General features: G+C 38.8%; 1 long non-coding RNA gene across 2 annotated transcripts in view; it reads right to left on the bottom strand.

Annotated features, from left to right (window-relative positions):
- The window catches only part of LOC106040103 (uncharacterized), a 63,713-nt gene that overhangs the window by 17,172 nt on the left and 28,366 nt on the right, over positions 1–18,175 (bottom strand). Inside the window, exon 3 of one of the 2 annotated variants that reach the window (XR_007166071.2) lies at positions 10,850–11,353. The exons of the other annotated variant lie outside the window; for it this stretch is intronic. This is a non-coding gene — a long non-coding RNA (uncharacterized lncRNA). Of the gene's footprint in view, positions 1–10,849; positions 11,354–18,175 lie in introns of those variants that run through there. 2 annotated transcript variants of the gene reach the window in all.

Below are 18,175 nucleotides of genomic sequence, written 5' to 3'. Positions count from 1 at the left end.
AAATCTGGCTGTTGCATCCAGACAAGCTTGTTAGCTTAAAACTCATAAGGTTTAAAATAGATGTGGAAATGTGCTAGTTAGGAACGTGAGTAATTACAATCCTTGCTGACTGTGCACAAGGACTGTCCTTTCTTGTATAAGCCACCATTCCTGCTGTCATTCAGGCACATATTTTTCACAATACACTTTATCTACACAAACTCATTTTACAACCAGTTCACCCACCAGAGATAGCTACATCGCATCAATCTTCACTCACTGCTTTGTCACAAAAACCCTGACTCACCCCTATTCATCTCACTTGTCTGACTCACTGACTAGCAAGGACCAGGAATTTTACTGTGGCAAGCATATTCAGTGGAAATCAAAGTATCTTTCCTAACTAGGTTGCTTTATACAGGAAAATCTCAATTATGCCAATTTTCTATGTATTCTTGTTTCAGGATGGAAGGTTTGCTTTGGAGGCCACTTGATCTCAAACAGAACATCGTTGCTTTTTTAAACAAAATCATGTCACTGCATTTTGGGCTGTATCCACCACTACTCTGTCTTCTTGAGCTGCCATGACACCTCATGGTATCAAGTAGCTTCTTTCTTCCCGAGCTTGCCTTTTCCCTGTTGAACTGCATCTACATTTATATATCACAGCCGCCCCTCCAATTAAATTGTTAAATACACCATCTGAGACACAAAACTACAGTGGCTGATGGAGGATGTAATTTGAACCCATCTCCAACCAAAGGAGACCAAGAGCTGAATTTCAGTTTTCACAAGGCACTATGGTCCCACTCAGGCCAGCTATTACACTACACCTACTTAAAAGCATTTGAAAGTTCAATTGTTTTGCGGTGTGGGTTTTGCTGTTGCTTTGTTTTTAAAAACTTTCCATTTCAGAAATATTTCCCCACCCTCTAACCAAATAGGAAAAGGAAAGGAAATATTGAAATAACAGATTTTCAAACCCTTTCACACGACTTCAGTTCCCACCCAACTTTCTTGCCTCTCACATTCACAAGACTCCTTAACTCCTTAAAACACCCATCCTTTTCTTTCTCTTGTCCCCCCCTTCCTCCCCCAAGGCTATCCATTCACTTCTCTCACCCACCTACTCTCAGTTCCCAGCAGGGTTTTGTGGGGGGTTGAAGCAGCAGCTGCAGTCAACAACTGCAGCTGCATCTTAGCCTGAGTTAGGGCTCCAAGTCAAAGAGTTACAAACCTCAGTCCAATGAGAGAAGGGAAAGCTGTTCTCCCCCACAGATTTGGGGAGATGGCTACAGCTAAGGAGATGGAGTGAGAGGCAACCCATTAGAGGTACTTGCTTGGCAGGGAAGCAGATGTCCTACAGGCCTAACTTCAGCTGTTTGCAGCATGAAGAGAAGCCAGCACAAAGAAGAGGCAGGAAGGATGAAGTAATTGCTGATCTTTACAAGCCCTATGTAAAATACCATTCATAACAGTGATGACAGTCACTTTCTGCACACAGGCACAAAGGGCTTTTTCTCCCATGGCATTCTGACAGTTTAGGCAGGAAGAGAGAGGTGGCTAGTGGAAGTAAATTGCGAGCGATCTGTCAGTGAAGAGCAGATTGCTTTTCCCCTCCTGAATTTTCCCTCCTGAGATAAGATTAGTCTGTATTGAAACCTATCGTTCTCTTCATCAGCAGCCGGCACCTACAGAGATGAAATTTCTTTATCAGATCTCTCTAAATGACTACTTGAAGCTTAAGTCAAACTGTAGAAAGAGGAGGGACAGTTGTTGCCAAATAGTGAAGAACAAAGCATGCTGTAGAATAAAGCTCCATAATAAAAAAATCATTAAACTTATTTTTCTACATGCATGCTGCTTTAGTACAAATTAAACCCAAAGCAATCACAAGGGAATTGAGGCCAATAAAATTATCGTAAATAAATTACTAGTCTTAAGACTACTTCGATTACTCTGTATTTAGCCACATGTACAATAACAGAAATTAATCTGAGAAGAAAAGACTGTTACACATGAAATGCTGCAGAGTACCAAAAGTTTCTGAAAGCAAGGGAAAGTCTCCTTTGTTTTATTTGACTTTTTGATAATCACTCTGTTGTTTACCTATGTATAATGTCATCATCTTTGCAGAATACTAAGATCCATGTGGAAAAGAGAAATGTCTGCTAATTATTTTCTTCTAAAAGCAAACAAGAGAATGAAATGTCTTGTATAATTGAATTTGAAAAATTCCAAGAAAGTTTGTTCTCTTTACACCTAAAGTTAAAGCAAATTATTTTGGATAGGGCTGAAAGGGGAAGGGGGGAACTTAAGTTTCCATTTAATTTCCAGGTGCACACATCTTTGTCTTCCGCTGTCAAAGGCAGCCTTTCCATAACAGGCTACAATAAATAGATGAAAAAAGCAAAGCCTCTGTCACAGGGGCTCTGCCTTTGTTCTGTATTTGTGCAATGCCCAGAACACTGAAGCTCTGGCTTCTAAACCAGATATAAATAAACATGGAAGGAAGTGAAAGAATAACATGAGAGAAATCAAACAGATGGGTAACTTGAAATAAATAAAAACTGCATTTATTCTATTTAATCCTTAATTGTCTCATTCTTTATATTACCTTTAAAAAAGCCATTTCACTACAAGTCAGAAAAATTTGCAACAGATTTCTTTACAGCATTTCAAAGATAGCACCAATGAAACAATAAATGCACATATATTAATATACCAGTCACATTCTAATATAATAGCTCACTTTTTTCCCCCCATGTAACATGGCTCACTTTTATATAGCATAGTCCATGAGAGCCCTGAGGTATATAGGTCGATGTATTGAACTTCCGAGCATTGACAAGGAATTTTGTCATTTGTTCTCACCATGAAGTCTCTGATAGCATGACAGTCTTTGATATCAGTTTATAGCCTCCAGAAATCCAGAATATCTACTTAATCTTTAGGACAGGAATGAGAGCAACATGCTAGCCCACCTGCAGGAGGGGTCTCTGCTGGTGGACACTGAACAGCTGCTCACTAGCCCCAGTCCTGTGGCCCCCATAAATACTCTGCCTTGATGAGCAGACCCTGTAAAGTTGAATCAAACCTTTGCAGCTTAGCACAACTGGGTTACACCTTCCCAGAAAAGCTGCTGCTCTTATCCCTTTCAAGAACAACAAAATGCTAGCAGTTCTCCCGAACTGAAGAACTCCAACCAGAGCAATAGCATTATCTTGAAAATAATCTGCTATCCATGGAAACAGGCCTTAACTAGCAGCTCTTTTGCAGATGTATTTGCATGGGACATGTGGCGAATAGATATAATATTTAGGTATGGAATTGTGTAACCAATGAACCAAAAGGTGTTGTAATGAAGGAGAGGAAAAATTTGTACAAATACACTAACTTCATTTACATTCAATAGGGAATATTTTGAATTGATACATAAGACCAAAACAGAAGAGCAATTACCACCAAGCCAGCGTTGTGTTTGTTCCACATGATATGATCAGAGGATAGACATGTAAACATTTTGTACTTATCGGACTAGTGCTTTCCAGTTGGAGACAGCAAAGAGAAATAACAGGAAAGATGTGCTCATACACTGTATGGCAATATATTAATTGGCAGTTTCAGGTTTTGTTCTTTTAGCTGTTTTGCTGAAAAAAATAACACAAAAAAGACAAGACAATGAAAGATACCTGCATTCAGAGGGGTCTAGAAATATTTTTTGCAGAAGTATGGCAGGACTTTGCCAGGTAATTGTACCACTGTTCCTAAGAAAGGAGAGAACTGCAAATATCCTGTCATTGTAGTATTACAACATCATGTCACCTTACAGAGAAATGCATTCATAGCCACATGCAGAGGGGTGAAAAAAGGAGACACTAACCTCTCTGCACCATACAACTGGAAAACTACAGAAAGGAAAGGTTAGCGTCGCAGTGGCGTGTGTTTGTTTGTTCTGCACGAGAGCCTGGCAGAGGAACTTTTTTTTGCTGTTGGTACAATTGTTGATGTCATCTGGAAAAATTGACAGGAGGTTCCAATGGAGTTATTCCCAAATCATCCATGTGCAAAGAAAGCATCTGTGTTCTGTTTTCACCAGGTCACGATGCTAGTAAGCTAGGTGCCAAATAAAGGAAAAGCTGTAGCATCATCATGTTGCACTGAAGACAACAAGGCTATTTCAGAAGAAAGCAAGCCTGATATTAGTTCATATTATAATCAAAACAAATCAAGCATATACAATTTGGATCACCTAACCAGGCTTTATACACCCAAGAGGAAAATTTGGTGGTAGCCAATGGAAATATGATTCTGATGTGCTGTGTTGAATGGCTACATTTGTCATTTAGTATTCAGAGTTCCCAGGCTCAAATTCTGCCATGCCCTGTAATTGCTGATTGTTTCTGTAGAATTAGTCAACAACTTAGCTAAATAAAGAGATGAAAATCCAGGAGCTTTTCAAGCTACAGCTTGAGTTGAATTTCAAGCATTTAGGATGGAAATGCCAACCTGCTTGCAGTTATTGCACTTGCTGAACAGCACAGATAACAAAAAGAAAGATTTAACACAGTCACTTGTATCCACACGGCAATGAAGAGTGAAGATCTCCACACCCAAGTGTCATACGTGTTGCCCTGACCATAAAAATGTTTAAAAGTTTATGGAATTTTATACAAAAATATAGAATAGCATAAGTAGTTTGAATCACAGTAGATTACAACATACAGTTACATAAACACAGCCACTAAATCTGTTACAGATATTAAAAAAGATAAAATACAGGTCTCTGCATTGATCCCAGATGAGAACAAAGTGAATTATTTTGGCCCTATAGCTAAAGAGGACCATAACAAGTTGCAATAAAATAACCTATACAAGAAAAAAATGAACTGAGGAAAGAAATGAAGACAGACACAGAAGAGATTAGAGAAGAATGTGATAAATGAAAGAAAAGGGAAATCAAAAACCTGCATACAACTTTAAGCTTAAGAGGTTTAACAAATGCCTTTAGATTTTCTGTTTTCCAAGCAAACTCTATTGAATGTTTGAGATCAGAAGACGGCTAATTTGAGCACAGGAAGCATATTATAGGACTAAATTGTCTGAAGGAAATACCAGAAGCAGCTAGCAAAAAAAGAAGAAAAATAGCAAAATACACACAGAGTTCTGCTAAGAGCTCCTAAATGGGTTTGGAAGCTTGAACTGATGTCCACAGCACAAAAGCCTTAATCCACATTTATTGTCGGAAGTCTTAAATTGAGTGGTAGAGATTTAGATTGTCTGGCTCTTTTGCAATTCACAGTGCCAGCCCGTAGACTTCCAATCAGTCAGTGAATGGCACCTTTCCCACTACATCACTAAGCCAATGACCCATCATCATGTCAGGGGCAGGGAGAGGCTGGTGTTGATGGAAGACGTGTGTTTGGATTAAGAAACCCAGCAATTATTCCTCAAAATAGATATATTGGACGAAGCACTCTGGCTAAGCGCAAGTACCATTGCATTCTGCCTACACCAATTTTCCCTGTGGTTTTAATTGAGAGCTATGCTGTTTACTGTCCATCCTAAAACGTCAAGTAATTTTGCCCTGCATTGCTGAACAGCTGCTGTGTTATGGCCCAGAGGTAAGTGATGAAGTGATCCCTCACTATCCGGTCCTGGCTTTTTCACTTGGGTACAGCATGTCTTACTTAATGTTTGTAAAGCACTTGTAGATCCTTAAACGAAAGGCATAAGAGCACTAAATAGCATCATCATTAGCTGTAAGGGCCACTACAGAGCAACGGAAAAATATTGCTTTTCCCTGCCCATCTGGGGTTTTGCACACTGCCTAAGCAGCACTCCCATCCCCTGCCAGCTCAGAGAGCAAGAGATCAAATCTGTGCCTCTGGCATAATAGTGCAGAGTGCTAATTACAGAACTACCATAAAACATCTGCTGTAATGCATAACTATAATTCTTTGGCATGCACAAATACAGCACCTAGATGCTTGGAGAGTATCTCTGTAAGAGAATCCTATGAACCAGAGCGTAAGCGGCCCTCAAGTGAGTCTTGTCCTAGATGAATGGAGGCAGAAGAGCATGGAAAGGCACAAATCCCTTGTGTGCTCCCTTCGTGCAAAGTAGTCACAGCTGCAAGCTCTGCATTTGTAGAGACGCAGGAGCAAAACCATTGAAGCTGCCCCTATCTACTCCCAGAGCATGGTCAGCTACCTAAAAGGAAAGGAGGGTTGTACTCAAGAGCATGCAGACAGACACTTTGCATTCTTGCTCAAGGGTGCCCTAGAATTCATTTCCTACATGACACAGTGAAGCCTTGCCTCACTAGTGGAGGCCTCAGAGAGCTTAGATTTCAGAATTAGTTATCCCCAAAGCACAACCTCTGAGACTTAGACTTCCCATAAAAAGAAAGGGCCTCCCAATGCTTCCTCACTGCCACTGCTAAGCTGTGGCTAAATAGGATGCCTTTGCTCCAAGAAAGCACTGGCATAGACAAAGAGCATATTAAGGATAAATGAAAATAAAGCTTCTGTTTGTACACATTTGGAAAGGGGTACTTCTTATTCGTGCCTTGAGTCAGCAGTTACTGACTGTAGGAAAAAAAGAATACTCATACACTTTAATATTATGCTTTATCATTTTCAGGATTGGACGGGTATAGACACTGCCTTTACAACATCGTGCTCCATCTTAAAGGATTTGGGATGGCCTGTCTGAAAATTCATCCAATTTATCAGGCTTATAAATAGGATGGAGTTTCAAGGGAAGTCATCAAATATTCCCTCATTCTCAGCTGATGCACATGGACTTGAAAAAACATCAGAAGGTATCTGCACTCTGCACTAGGGTCACAGAGAGAAATTATCTCCTGGAAACTTTGGGTTAGTGTGAAACTTCTATAAGCTGCAGCCTTGATGTGTCAGAAAATGTGTGTTTCAATGCCTGCAGGAAATACACGTCCTATACTATTACATCTCTCCAACAGAGAAAGGAGAAAGCACTTGTCACAATCACTGCTACCATTGAAAAATATTATCATGTTTTAAGCATTAACATAAAAGCATATGTATAATAGGGACCAAGATTTACAAGGAAGTAAGGAATTAATTATTAATTCCAGAATAGCAATTTGTGGTAATATGACTAGCCCCGAAGACAATCAGACCAAAATGGGGTGGGGAGGGAGGGAAGCCATGTAAAGCCTTTGCAGCAGTTATGAGAAAGTCTTATGGAAATGTAAAAAATGCATTGAACTGTCCTGTCAATATCTCTACCATAAAACTAGAAGTGTAGAGACCTCACTTGTTCATGAGCAATGGTATTAGGGGAAATGCATAAGAAAAGCTCTCCAACCTGAGATGAGTAAGCAGAAATTAAACACTTTTTGATGCAAAGTTAGTCAGAAGTTAGAAGCTTTTGTGCTGTCATTTGGAGGTTGTTTTGTCTGTATAGAAACACCTTTAGAAGTGTCCATATTAAGGTAAGAAGCTTTTACAATGCCAAAATTCAATATAAAACAAGACTGGCATATGTGCTCTCATCTGTGCTGGCTGTATAATATCCACATGAAAAATCTATCCACCAAAAAATTGGACCAACAAATTCTAAGAAGCCTACCAGACATGAACAACCCTTTACTATATTATGCCACCAGTACATCTAGAGGGAAAATCTAGAAAGAAAGACAGGAAAATTTCAGCAATAAGTTGAAACTATACTTACAATTCAATCAATGAACTACAGAGCTTTCTGACGCTGACCACTGTTTTAGCTTTATTAATATCTCTGATAAATTCATTTTCATTTAAGAAATGTTATGGTTTCTTTTTTGTATGAGGAAAAATAATATCCTTAAATAACAAGAGACCACATCAAAAAATGTGTTTTTTTCAGTGTGTTTCTGAATCAAAAGCATCTAGAAAAAATTAGGCGATATCTTTGCAACCAAAATGCTGTAAGATTAATGAAGGAAAGTCTGTAATATTAATGAAGGAAAGTCTGTAATGAGCATAGACAGAAAATAAGTAAGACTGTAAATGCATTTTTCTGCTTTCTTGAGAAAGAATTACTGGTGATTCCTGAACACTTCAGTTTATTCTGCTGCCCCCAAAGGTCCTTCCCTTTTGTCTTTTAATATTGGAGTTTGGGGGATTCAATTGACCATAGTGCTCCACTACCTAAATCAGTTGGCAACCTGGCATGAAAGAAGTCAAGAGAAAATATTTTAAAAAGGTGCCGCTTCCGTAAAAGCCAGAGATAGAAATTTATTGCTGACCCATTTCTGTTGAAGACTGGATAGGACGATGTGTGTGTGTACACGAGTAAAGCAAGCAAGAAAAAAGATCTTCTCTTAGGTAAGCGTATGTAGGGAACACACATGGAAATTTTCAATTGGGACTATACAAATTTGTAGATGTCACTATATAACTTACTAGTTTTAAGATCAACTAGCATAATTTCATAAGCTCGTCCAAATAAAAGAATATACAGAATAAAATAAGAATACCATGTACAATGACTGTGTTAGAATGAAAAAGAGGGAGATATTTGTCTAAAGTATCTTGTAGGATCTCTGCTTGATAATACGATGTCAAACCATGAAGGCCATGGGCCATGCTTTGCTTGAGGTCTTCAGTATTCTTTTCAGACACAAGAAATTTATCAAAGCCTGAGAAACCGCATATTCAGCTTGGCATTGAACCCTGTGAGCTGCTGAGTGTTAAGAGAGATCAGTATAGTTTTGAAAGTTACTTTTGAGATTCTTCCCACCCCCCACCACTCATCACAAAGTAGAGAGACAACTAAACTGTTGATTGTTTTAAATACACGTCTTTCCAAGAAGGGAAAAACTGGTAAACCAGACCATAACTGTCAGGATCGTCTATTCTTAGACAAGAAGGGATAAAGGGATAAAGTACAACAAATTAAAAAGAATGAATTTCATGAAGGAGACTAATATATTCAGAGAACTGGAAGGCATTATAGGGGGGAGATAAACCTGAAGAAGCTCTGGAGAGCTAACAGTTCCGTAAAGAAACTCTAACAAAGGAACAAAAGGAAACTAACCCAATGTAAAGGAAGGACAAAAAAAATAATTAGACCCCTGCTGGCTAAATCACAAGCTCTTTATTGACCTCATTTTAGATGAAGCCAGACTCAATTACTAAGGATGGGAATAAAAGGATAGCAGTAGCGTATATACAAGCAACAAGAAACAGTTAACTAGCAAAGAGCACAAACAATAACAAGAATACATTCTAGAAGTACACTAAAAGGAGTAAGGCAAAAAAAAAAAAAAAAAAGCAACTGCTTCTTCAGAGAGGAGAAACAGTGACCAAAGTTGCCCAGAAAGCTAAAGTATCACATATCTTCTTTGGCTTTAGTCTTCACTACAAAAATTGAGAATTGAGGTCAGCATAAAAAGGCTACAGCTCAGAAGGAAAAGCTTAGAGAAACTTATGCTTTGTTTACAGACTGCATGAACCTGATAGTTTTCGAGGAATTTAAAACATTTGAAAGTTGGTTCACATTAATGACTGTTTTTGAGAATGTCTAGAAAGTTGGTACAAACTCCAGAAAATTGGAAAAGATCAAATATAGCATATATTGTTGAGACAATTTGGTAGAAGCTATACAGCAACTTTAACCTAGTCCCTAAAAACTACCAACACAATCAAACAATTTTTCAGAACTATCAGGAAAGCAAGAATATGAGTAACCATGAAGAACCAGTTACATCATGCCTATACAATTTTTTTTTATAGTGAGATAGGTGGTCTTCTGACCTTAACCATTCTGTAAGCGGGACACTAGTAAATGTCACACACTGCCCTGTGCTGCTTTTGAGGAAGTCAGAGGCATCAGTTTAAGGGAAACAGTCTAGATAGATCAACACATACAACTTTTACTGGACTGTCTTCACAGTACTTACCCATTACTAACACTTCTAGTAGTTTTTGAGTGACAGAATGGAGCAGGTCTCCTGCAGTATTATAATATACGGAATATAATATATAGAAAAGGCAGAAAGCACAATACAAGAGAACACGATTTAAAATTATCTTAATCATCTTGTATATTGGAAGGGTTTTTTTCGTTTTTCTTTTTTAGAAAACCATTCCACACAGTCAGCAACAGTTAGGAAAAATGATGGTTGCACAAATACAGGGTGGAGAACCAACTACTAAAAAGCTTCTCTGCAGAAAAATGTGATATAACGGGATCACAGAAAGAACATGAATCAGTGTCATTCTCTGGCAAGAAGTGGCCATCAAAGCAGGATTATAGATGGCAGCATAAACTGTACTGCTTCTGTGTTTCATAGCACTCATCTATTTTGCTGTAGTAATGGGTTCAGCCTTGGGGACTGCCCACCAGAAACATGTGTGTTACTTGCAGAGGCTCCCGAAGATCAGAGGTCTAAGATACAAAATGTACAAGGAAAGCTTGAACAAATTGGGGCTGCTAACTGTGAAAGTCTTCAAGTATATTAAAAGCTTCTGCAGAGATAGAAGGAATAATTTATCCTCAATGTCCATGAAGGAAAAGAAAAAAGAATGGACTAAAACTGCAGCCAGAAAAATCCACTTTCCGTCACCAGAAATTTTTAAGAATATGCAAAATAAGCAATTTTCAGGAAATGCAGACAAAGTTTATCTTGTCATTTTCTTCTGTATCTTCCCTCAAGGCATCCTAAAATTACCTTTAACCCTATAATCTATGATTTGAAGTTAATTCACTGCCCATTCAAAATGTTCATTAGGTTATTCTATTTCTTTTTACTATCCTGAAAGAATGTGGTGAAAATATTTTTTAAAAAGTTATAGTTTCTGGTTACTACTCTAATTAGTATGATTGACAGATGTGACTAAGTATTTGCAAGAAACATGACTAAGATCTATAGTCTGTTCATGATAAAGAGTTCCAATTTCTAGTGTGGCATTTTCTAGTTAAAAACATTCATAAAGGCAAAAAAAAAGGCAGTATCTTTCATAAGCTGACCTCAGAATGCTTTCTACTCCTTACAAAGGTAAAACATTGGTCCTTTCACCTCCTGTAACTACATCTGTTCTCTGTTGAAGGGAGTAATGTATGATATAAACATTTATTATTTTTCCTGTGATTTAAATAAATTCTCCTGGGTTCTATCCTATAGTAATCTCCCTACAGTCATAAATATTTCCTATAGTCACAGAAACATTGTGTATGTGGGAGCATATTTGCCCTTTCCTATCATTTATGTTGAAATAACTGCCTTTTTTTTTTTTTTAAAAAAAAGACATTCATTCAAAGCAGGAGGGTGGTGAAACAGAATGGATGACAATATTAAAATCTCTTGATCATCTGCAGATCTTCTGAATGTTCTTCTTTGACCCTAAAAAAAAAAAAGTAAAAACAGCAGTGCCATCTTATTGCACCAAGTTTCCCAGTCTTTTTCTTGCAGGAAAGACAAGAAGCAGCCAGTACTAGAAGAGGTCCCACACCACTGCTGGTTCCCAGGTGACACTGCCCCATGGCTCAACTCAGCTCCCACCAGCACATCCCCACCTCTCCTCTCAAGGCCTGCTGTGATCACTGACAATCTTAGCACTGCATATGGGATGGGTAGCAGCTAAAAGAACCCAGCAGCTTTGTAACAGCCAGTTTGACAAGTAAACAAAACCAAGATCTCTCTTGCTCCTTAGAAAACGAGCTGTTTACAAGGCTAGAAGCCTTCCTTTTAATTTTATTTTAAAAACTTCAGAGCAAGACTTAGAAGGAAACAAATACCACTTTCCCCTATTATCTTATTTGCATTTTGTATTTCTTCAGTATGTAGACAGACTATTTATTAATATTTTAAAATTTTAATTCACATTTAGTTTTTTGTAATTAGTTTCAGTTTTTGCATTCATGGCTTCTGAATATTAATATTGTTTTTTATTACTAGCATATTGGTCTGTGTCACTCCACCCCCCCCACACACCCCCTCAAGGTTGTCTCAATACACACTGGTAAAAATCTCAGGAGATTTTATCTGACCCAAAATATTTCTTATATAAAATCTAAAGAGTTCTAAGAAGAACATGGTTAGCTCTCTGCACAAGAATGAATCTGTTTCATGTAAGAGCAGATACCATATATGTGTTTTTATAGAGTTCCTGAATTTATATGTTCTGGACAAACTTCTCACACGCAATGCTTTACAAGAAGGTGAAGAGAATATGTAATCAGCAATATCAGCATGTAACATCTTCCAACTCCCTCCCTCTAACATAAAAAAAACCTTGTAAGTACAAAGTTTCCTTTTAATTACATGATTGTAAAAATCTTCAGAAACACTTGAACATCAACAATAAAAAGATTCCATCTCACTGTAACAAAATATTTTGTTCTGCCCAAAAGAAGTGATATGGTGAAACTTAGGTATTTAAAAGATTGGGTTTGAACCTGGAGCATGTGTGGATGTGCTGAAAAGAAATGAGAACACCTTATTCATATTCACAGTTACAAATGTAGATGAATGTGCAATTTTTATTTTTTTTTTTTTTTTTTTATGTCTACCAGTGTCAGTACAGTAACTGTTTTGAGCCATATAAGATGGCTCCAGGATGGTATCTGGCTACTGAAAAATTCCTTACACTGGTCATTGAAAGGCAAGGATTTCAGAAAAGGTCCTGAAAACAGTGCAGTCGTACACAAAGAGAGTTCCTGATCCTAGTGTTAATTACTAAAAAACCTGAGCAGTTCTTCAGCTAGGGCAATGGAACCATCAGGATCCATAGACTCTGCCTCTGGCCCCTCAAATCCCACAGTGGTTCTGGAGCAAAGACGCCTCTACTGGAAAGAAAACTGTTTTTTTGATGTTTCTGTACCTCATGGCATCTTACAGCACACAAAGGCTGCTGGAACGCAAAGACATTGAAAAAAAAATATCATCAGGACAGCAAAGGTACTGACAACTGGACTGGGATGAGAAAATGTTAAAATCTGTGAAACCAATGAGATGTGGTGGAACAACACTGGCAAACGCTGACAAAAGAATATATTTGCTGAAACGATATGTTTGCTGAAACAGTGAGTGACAGCATTGCCAAGGAGAATTAGATGGCTGGGTCACTGGCCAAACAACAGGAAAGTTTCATGGCTATAAGATTACGCATGACTAATGCTGTGATGGGAATGGAATTTGCTCAAGAGGAAGAGTGTTAAACTAGCAGGAAATTAGGGAAGACAGCAATTGCACACACCTGTTCAAGTTGGAGGCTCAGAAAAATATCAGCTATTTATTACTTTTATATAAAAGATGGAGCCAAACAGTAACCCAGAGGTACCAAGATTAAAATCAATTTGAGATGAGTTTCTCATCTCATGAAATTTTGTAGACAAGAAAAAAAGATGAAGATTAATCTGGCTACTTTAAGAATGTAAAAGCATTAAACAGAAAAGGGAGATCACGAAGAATCAAACTGCAACTGAAATGGCCTATATCCAAAGGCACTATTAGTTCTGCCAATGTCAGCATACACTGGGGCCGTGGTGCTCCATTGACTCACCACCCTATAAAGAGTCCATCAGTCAGGCTCTTCAAGCAGAGGCTTTTCAAGCAGAGGCTTGGTGTGAGAAAAGCAGAGGCTCCAGTTTAGCTGCAAGAATTAGGAGTATCATAGACAGCAAGTGTATAAAGAACCTGTACTTGCTCTGAGAAAGAGCAAACAAGAGAGAAGCTTTGAGCTGGTGACTGTGCTGGGTCTAGAGGTGGTTTGCTTCATTAACCTCGCAATGATGGAAACGGTGGGCGATAGCAGAAAAAAATCTAAGTTGAAACAGCTCAAGGAAAGATGACAAGAAATCAGAATTAAGATGAGATGTGACAAGGAAGATTTCAGAGCAAGGGAAAAAAACAGGGAAGGAGAAGATGCAAATAGGAACTGACAGCAAGAAACTGCTTGGGATCGTAAATGAGCTCAGTGGAAAGAAGCGTGGCACTCGCTAGGCTGGAACCACTGAATTATGGGATTACGCCCCCAGAACTCAGCACAGCAGCATCCTCTCCCAGCCACCCAAGCAGCTCTAGATTTATTATCCTGTACATCTCCTTGCCTTTCCCTGCCTGTCCTTGTAAAAGCATTGAAGTCAATGCTGAATGGAAAATTAACCGACCCCTCTCTCATCTCTTCATTTCTCATTAAATTAGTGAGAAAATGTAAATGTTATTTTCTCCCTCCGTCTCTCTGACAGTTGCTGACATGTCACAAGCTAAAGTGAGAAGATTTAATTCAGAGCTTTGTGCTCTCTTCAAAAGCCAGTGGCCTTCACAGGTGCTAGCAGGAAATATTCAAACTGCAGCACCTCTGCTTTCAGCTGGTGTTGTGACCCATGTCCATAAGACACAAAGGAAGAACTTAAAATGAACGGCAGTGGGATGCTTATGAAAGCATTTCTTTCCTGGGTTCAATAGTATTCTATGATAAATTCATATAAGGACAAACCTTTCCTAGGACTATTTCATAAGAACTCCTACATGGAAACTCTTGGAACAAAGAAAATTCACAGAGCTGCAAATGGAGTGTGCTCCATATAATTCTTGAAAAACTTTGGTGAATTTTTTTTTTTAAAGGTAAAGAAGGAGAGGGAGTTTAGCTTACTGAGCCTTCATTAGATTTCTTGGTTTCAGGTTTTTTAGTGAGTGTAATTTTCAAAGTACCAGAACTGTCTAAAGCCGAAAGCGTGTTTTTTTTTCAATGCCCAGAATGAACAGAAAAGATGCAAAGGAGATGCCCCTTTCATGGAAGAAAAACCCTGTGCTTTCCTTCATCTTGTTTCTTTGTATTTTATCAGGTCTTTCCTCACAGAAATAATAATAAAAAAAAGTATGGCCATTGTATGTGGTTCTTCTGTTTTAATACATTATTCAGACAAGAAGAAACAGTCTGACAGGTTTCACTCAGCTGCTTACATCCATTTTCACTGAGGTGGGACCATACATTTAGGGCATGCAATTTAGGACCAAGCATTCCCGTCAATTTATCCTTTTAATGAATCTAGGATTTATCCAGTATCATCACTCTTGGCCTCAGGACTGAGTTTTGTATGATGGCTTATCTTGTCTTTATCCTCTCCCCAAAGGATCACATACTGTTTTAAAAAGAGAGGTAAAAACCTGTTCCTTCCCAAAGAAAACTTCAACTCTTAGAAAAAGAGAACCAGATTTGATTTATTGGAGTGCAGTCTGAGACACCCACATGGCAGAGATTTCTGCAGCAACCTTTTAGGAGATACGACACTTTGCTCTGCTGTTCTCTTTCCCTGTGTAGTGTTTGAAGTGGTGCTGTATATACTCTGGCAAATTACACTTTTGGTTCACAGCTTTCCAGTGTGGTACAGATGTACCTAAAATTCAGCAGTAGCCTTGATGCCCACCAAGTCCCTGCAGGTCCAACAACTACCACCCGTTTGGGGACAGAGAGTTCCAGCTCCACTAGGGAAAGGCGTATTACGTCAATTCTAGGGCTTATGGTCCCAGGTGAGACAACTGACCCTCTACCCTTCACACGTCCACTCAGCATTCTGATACCAAACACTACCAATGATATCCTGTTTTGATATGATATCCTGCCAATGGTATCCTGTTAGAATTCAGCATCCATCTTACCCAGCTCTACAGGGATGCTGCCTGGCAGATGCTAAAAACACCCGATCCACCTGGCCAGCAAGGAAGATCCCAGGGTGTTGGAGCTAGGAACCTCTAGGCACCACTCCTCTGCCTCCACTCTGCTTTGGGCACCTCCCATAGTTATGGTTCCCAATATATAACAGTCCTGTTCTCTTTTCTGTTTTCCTCTATGTCTAGAAAGTCTTTACTCCCTCTGGTCCCTCCCCAGGGCTCTGGAAGGTCTGCTCCTGTGCTGAAGCACACAGAGGGACATTCTGGTGCTGCAAAATTCAAAAGCAAATCTCTCAATGGCTAATTAGAATCAGCATTTAGTGTAAGTTTCACTTAACTCTTAGTAATTTTCTACTTTTTCAGGGGTGAGGGGCAGCAGTGAACACAAAATCCTGTGATACAGGATTGTACTATGCTACCTACCCACTGTACAGTCTGGCAACTAGGAAAACACACCACCTATTTTCCTTCTGTTTCCATTCCCTTCAGATTTATTTAATCTTTTGTTTTTCTTTCAGATTCTGAAACTTTTAAGTAATCATAAAAGCTCTTGAAGAGTGAGGTCCTTTATCTTTCCGCAAAATTAGTACAGCAAAGGTTGCTTTCCTGTGCAGCTGGAGGCACACACTTATAACTGAAAGAGTGGCTCATTCTCCTCAGCCAGCCAGTTCTCAGCCAAGAATCTAACAAAGAAATAATTTTTGTTTTTATTTGAGAAGTTATTCCCCACGTTGTATCACATATTCACAATGCTCTAGAGGAACAATAGAAGAAAAACCCTGCCCCAGGAAACTTAAAAATAATGAATTCATGGTTCTTCTCTCCCTCCAAGAATTGCGTACTAGTTATTATGGGAAAAAAAAATATTAAGAGCTCAACGTTACAGGGGGAAGTCAGGTTGAGGAACAATGCTCTTCCTTCTACCCACATACCCTTTTCTACTTCAAGGGCAAGAATGCCTACTCCCATCTCCTGCTTGCTGTGAAGAAAAGAGAAGGGATACAGCAGGGAAATAGAGTCTGTGGGATGAACTGAGCCAGTCTTTCTTCCCACCTGAGCTCCAGAGGGGCTGCTATGCTGAGGAGTTGGAGACAGCTGCAAAGAAAGCGCTTTGCCAGACAGTCTGTGCTTTCTCTCAGCTCCCCCTCCATCTGCTTATGCACTAGGTACAGGATCTACTCCCCACGAACACCCACAGTAGGTCAGCATCCATGTGGAAACAGGGGCAGCAAGCCTGCAAGGGGAGAAATCCTGAGGGAAAGATGAGATTGAAGGCAGGGGAAGGACAGTAACTGGAAAGAGCAGAGACCTTTAGGATAGAGAGAAAGATGGACTGAGTGAGAATAAAGGGAAACATGGATGAGAATTAAGCTCTTGAAGGCAAAGGGTGAGATTTGGGAAAAGAAAAGACAAAGCTTACCAACACCAACAGATCATGAACATGTTTGGGAGAGCTGAAGGCCTTTCCCCACCTCCACTTTTTTTTTTTTTAAAGTTATTCTAAGAGAAAATTACAATATTTGGGAGATTGAATAGGAACAAACTAAAGGCCATGACACAAATAAATAAAAATAAGTAGGTAGGGCTAAAACATGGCTTTCTTAAAAAAGATAAAAAAATCTTGGAGTGCACTAGTGATCCAGGGCTCCTACTGATTGTGTAATGTATCCTACTTAATATCTATAAGCATTTTAGCCAAAATCCACTGATACATAGTGGTTTGTGAAATACCAATGTTATCTATGCAAAGGTCAAACAACACTAACACTAGCTAGCCAGCTGCAGTCATGAAATAGATAAGAATTCATGCAGTTGAAGCAACGACTTGAAAGTGTTGAAAGTATTATGATGAACATCTTTATAGTTCTTTTCCTACAAGCATATAGTTGCATATAATGCGCATATAATGCATAGTCCTACAGCTGCATATAGTTGCAAAAGAGGGTTTTCTTTCTAACTAGGGAAAGAAAAAAATCAATAGATAGACTTGAGAAATTTGGAGGATTTCTACTTTTTTTTTTGAATAAGGAATTAAAGTGACAATAAGGATATTCTGCTTCTAGCCAGAATTAGTTCTGTCTCAGGTTGTACAGACAGAAAAGGGAAATAATGCTCAAGCTACCTGGCTTATTAGCATGTCCAGGAAGAGAAGCGACAACTTGTCAACTGTACCTTCTGCTTCCCCTCTCCAACTCACTGAGGAAAGTAGCTGAGCCAGCAGGGGGATAAAAAAAAAAGTCTATTTACTACAATATGGTAGCAGTAAATTCTTCCCCTCTCCAAGCAAGGAGGTTGAAAAATGGTTCAGAGAATTGTTTGGTTCACAATGATTCCTGAAACTTCTTAGTCATACAGTATTTTAGGTTATTCTTAAAAAGTAGTTGCTATTCACTGAACATTTAGATCAATGCCATTGATATTTTCTTGAACTAAGATAGATATGTTCTTTGATTTCAATTTAATAGGGAGCCCTATAAATTCTAACCAGCAAGAAGTTTGAGGTTGTTATTGAGATGCCAGAAGTAACTGAAGAGATTGAGTGGGCATGTA

The sequence above is a fragment of the Anser cygnoides genome, chromosome 1 (genome assembly GCF_040182565.1).
Source record: "Anser cygnoides isolate HZ-2024a breed goose chromosome 1, Taihu_goose_T2T_genome, whole genome shotgun sequence".
Taxonomy (NCBI): Eukaryota; Metazoa; Chordata; class Aves; order Anseriformes; family Anatidae; genus Anser; species Anser cygnoides.
This window is presented reverse-complemented; position numbering and strand designations above follow the sequence as displayed.